We start from the raw sequence: 4,212 nt of genomic DNA, 5'->3' as shown, positions 1-4,212 counted from the left end.
TGTAGCACCTGTAACCCCATGAGCACACTGAGGAGCATTTTCCCTCTGTAGTGGCTCATCCACTGAAGAGGGTGACTCTGACTGACTGATCAGGGAGGAGCCGGTGCTCAGCACCTCTGGAACCAATTTGCTGTACTTTGGTGCCTACAGATTCTGGTACTTACATTTAAGCACCAGCACTGGAAACTGACCACATAAAGATTTCCATCCATGCACTCAAGCTGAGATGTTCACTGCCACTGAGTGATTATCAGTGGTTCACAGTCATGCTGGAAGGGCATGACCTATGAGGGAAGATTGAAAAAAAATGGAATTTGTTTAGTCTGGAGAAGAGAAGATTGAGAGGGGACATGACAACAGTGTTCAAGTACATAAAAAGTTGTTACAAGGAGGAGGGAGAAGAATTGTTCTTCTTAACCTATGATGATAGGAAAAGAAGCAATGGGCTTAAACTGCAGCAAGGGCAGTTTTCCTTGGACATTATGAAAAACTTCTTGTCAGCATGGTTAAGCACTGGAATAAATTACCTAGGGAGGATGTGGAATCTTCATCATTGGAGACTTTTAAGAGCAGGTTAGACAAACACCTGTCAGGGATATTCTAGATAATACTTAGTCCTGTCATGAGTGCAGGGGACTGGACTAAATGACCTCCCAAGGTCCCTTCCAGTTCTACGATTCTATGATTAGAGTTTTGACAGTTGTTGTCGTAGAAGCTGTTGTTGAAGTTCGATCCCATTTCATCTCGGGTGGGGTTTGGGATTCAGTTGGAGTAGGTGTTATTGTTATTGTAGGTCGTTGTGACAGCTTAAAAACTTTCATATGCTTTTTACAGTTGAGCTCACAAAGAGGGTGAATTTGTTGACACACTTATCACACCTCTGTCCTTCCTCTGATTGTAGGAGATGGACCTCCTGGAGCCGATGAGGGGGGAGAACAGCACCTCGGTGACCAAATTCATCCTCCTTGGTCTCTCCAGCAACCTGCAGGAGCAGCTCACCTTCTTTGGGGTCTTCACAGCCATCTACCTGGTGGCCCTGATGGGCAACATGCTCATCTTACCGCTGATCAGCCTGGACTCCAGGCTCCACACACTCATGTACTTCCTCCTGGGCAACTTCTCAGTGGTGGACATTGGCTCTACCAGTTCCACCATGCCCAAGATGTTGGCCAATTACCTGTCACAGGACAAGTCCATCTCATGGGCTTTCTGCCTCTGTCAGATGTTCTTCTTCGTCTCCTTCGGGGGGATCGAGTGCCTGCTGCTGGGGGTCATGGCCTATGACCGCTATGTTGCCATCTGTCACCATCTGCACTACGGCACGCTCATGAGCCGGCGGGCATGCACCCTGCTGGCTGCAGCAGCCTGGGTCATGGGCTTGACCAACTCGGCTGTGCACTCATCCCTGATGTCCATCCTGTCCTTCTGCCGGGGCAACGTCCTCCGCCACTTCTTCTGTGACATCCTCCCACTCTTTCAGCTCTCCTGCTCCAATACTTGGGCCAACCAGGCTATCACCTTTGCCTGAGTGGTGCCGTGATCCTGGACTCCTTGCTGGGGACCCTAGTGTCCTACGTGTACATTGTGCTGGCCGTCCTCAGGATCCACACAAGGGAAGGGCACCTCAAGGCCTTCTCCACCTGCACCTCCCACCTGGTCATGGTCAGCCTCTACTTTGGCACCATTATCTTCACCTACATTCACCTCAACTCCACCTACCCACAGCATCAGGACCGGGCACAGCCCGTGCTCTATGGCATCGTCACCCCCATGCTCAACCCCATTATCTACACTGAGGAAGAAGGAGGTGAAAGGGGCACTCCAAAAAGCTGTGGCTAGGAACTAGGCAGGTGAAGGGAAGTTGCAGTTGCTTGGGAGCCAGGAATCCTTGGTTCTATGTCTGGCTCTTGGAGTGGAGCGGAGCCTAGAAGGTTAGATTTGGGGGGCTGGAAGTCAGGACTCCTGCGTACTATTCCAGCTCTGGGAGGGGTGTGGAATCTAATGGGTAAAGCATGGGGATGTGAGAGTCAGGATTCCTTAGTTCCACACCCAGTTGAGGGAAAAAGTCTGTGTGTGTGTTTATATACAAGGGATTGTTATTCCAGGTGCCAAAGCTGAAAGGTTTTTTTCTGTTTTTGTCTGACTATTTTCCAGTTTTCAGTTGTTGAAATTTGTAGCTGGAAAACCTCAGTCCAAGATGCTTGCCAAAGATCCCAGAGTGGTATATCCATAGTTTATGTGTATCATCTCCTGTTATGAAGCTGTTTTGCTAACTGCAGAAATCTCAGAACTGGTTGAAAAATACCAATTATTTTTACAGGAAATAAATAAATAAATAAATAAATAAAAACTTTGTTTTGTAAAAAAAAAAAAAAAAAAATTCCACAAGAATTGTTTGGGGTTTTTTGTTTGGTTTGGTTTTTGCAACAAAAACCAAACCCCACAAAATCATTTTTTTCAAAAACAGTTCTTCGTAACAATATTATGTTATAATAAAAATATCCAATGGTTCATAAAAAACTTCAGTTTCAAAAAGCATTTTGGGACAAATGTTTCAGTTTTTGGTAAAAGCATTTGCTGTTGGGTAAAAACTTTGGTTAAAATTCTTTTACAATAAAAAAAAATGTTGTTTTTGAAAACAGAATTGTTTAAACAGACATTTTTTCCAAAAATTGAAAAATGTTAAGTTTCTGCGGTTTCGATTGAAAACTGGAAATTGTCAACAAAAATGTCATTTTCCTGGAAACATTTCTGATTTGGTGAAAAAAACCCTTGTTCCTTGGAAAAATGGTTGGGTGAAATAATTTTTACCCTCAGCATGGATAGCACATCCAGAGAGGACTTAATGATTAATAACTATGGGTAGCTGATAATTGAGAATCAATTATTTAATCATTTATTATTTATTATTGGTATTGCTGGAGCCCTGTGAACCAGAGTCATGGACCAGAGCCCTATTGTGCTAGGTGCTGTACAGACAGAATTAAAAGAAGGTTCCTGCCCCAAACAGCTGATTGTCTGTCCCATCCAATGCCCATAATGACTCTCTGGGTGGACGTATTGCAAGGTTACTGTGACTGTAACTCTGGGGAGTGTTTGCCAATGGGCACTTGTACATCAGTGACCGGTTAGGTGTGTGACGTGGTCCCTGTGGCTATAGCAATATTCCCGAAGGAGAATCCTGGATGTGACTGCATTGGTTCATTTAGTGGGGGTGTTTTAGACCTGATGGTTGTATCCAATACTTCTAGTTTTGTCTCTTTGTCTCTGGTCCTTTCTTAATGTCAACCTCCAGAACCGAATGTTATCATTTTAACACGCGGAGTTGGGCACAATGCAGGAACCATGGGAAAGGTTCCCTGGCCGACAATATGCCGGAGGTCAGACTAAATGTGCTGAATGCTCACAGCTGGTGTGAATTGTCTGTAGCTCCATTGGAGTCAATGGATCCCATCAGTAGCTAATGTGAATCACCTGTAGCTCCACTGGAGTCAACTGGCCAGATCCCCAGCTGCTGTAAATCACTCATTGGTGTCAGTGGGTCAGAATTAGGTCCCCCAGGTTAGTGGTGTTCCTAACTCCCTCATGCTCCTTTGACATGCCAAGTCATAATGAACCACAATCATTCTCCTTTTTATTCCAGCTTTGTGTCACCAGTTGCACCTGTCCAAATGGGTGTGTCCTGGTCCCACATTACAATTGTCCTCTTGAAGGTAAATCCGGTTGTAAGAGATGACACTTGTCTTGTCTCACAGAAACCAGATTTGTTTTTCTTCCCGTGGTTCCTGTTTTATCTTCAAATTCCTTTTGGATGAATAAAACTCCAGTGAATCTTTTGAGCTGCTCATTAGGCGGCCAAACCATGGCAATCAGCACATGGAGACTGAGTTCTGTGCAACCTACCCTTTCTTGTCATTGCATTTACACTTTGTAGTTTAAAGCTCTTATCAAATAATCTGCCACACAAATCCCAAGATCTGACATCCTGACATCTCTTTCAGATGTGATAGAAAAGACAAAAAACAAATAGGAGTTAAACATTAGATGCAAATTAGGAGTCAAACAGCTGCATTCCAGGACCTGTGTAAACAGACTTGGAGCTTCATAGGTTTTAAGACTAGAAAGGACCTTTTGATTAGAGCCTCCTGTCTGACCTGTATATCACTGGCCATTAAATGATATCTGGTTCCCCCTGTATTGAGCCAAATAACT

General features: G+C 44.4%; 1 pseudogene; it reads left to right on the top strand.

Moving 5' to 3' along the window:
• The first annotated feature begins 849 nt into the window (after positions 1–849).
• Positions 850–1,846, top strand: LOC135974640 (olfactory receptor 5F1-like; annotated as a pseudogene).
• The last annotated feature ends 2,366 nt before the right edge of the window (positions 1,847–4,212 follow it).

The sequence above is a fragment of the Chrysemys picta genome, chromosome 12 (assembly GCF_011386835.1).
Source record: "Chrysemys picta bellii isolate R12L10 chromosome 12, ASM1138683v2, whole genome shotgun sequence".
Classification (NCBI taxonomy): Eukaryota; Metazoa; Chordata; order Testudines; family Emydidae; genus Chrysemys; species Chrysemys picta.
Note: the sequence above shows the minus strand (reverse complement) of the source record. Positions and strands in the feature narration are given on the sequence as shown.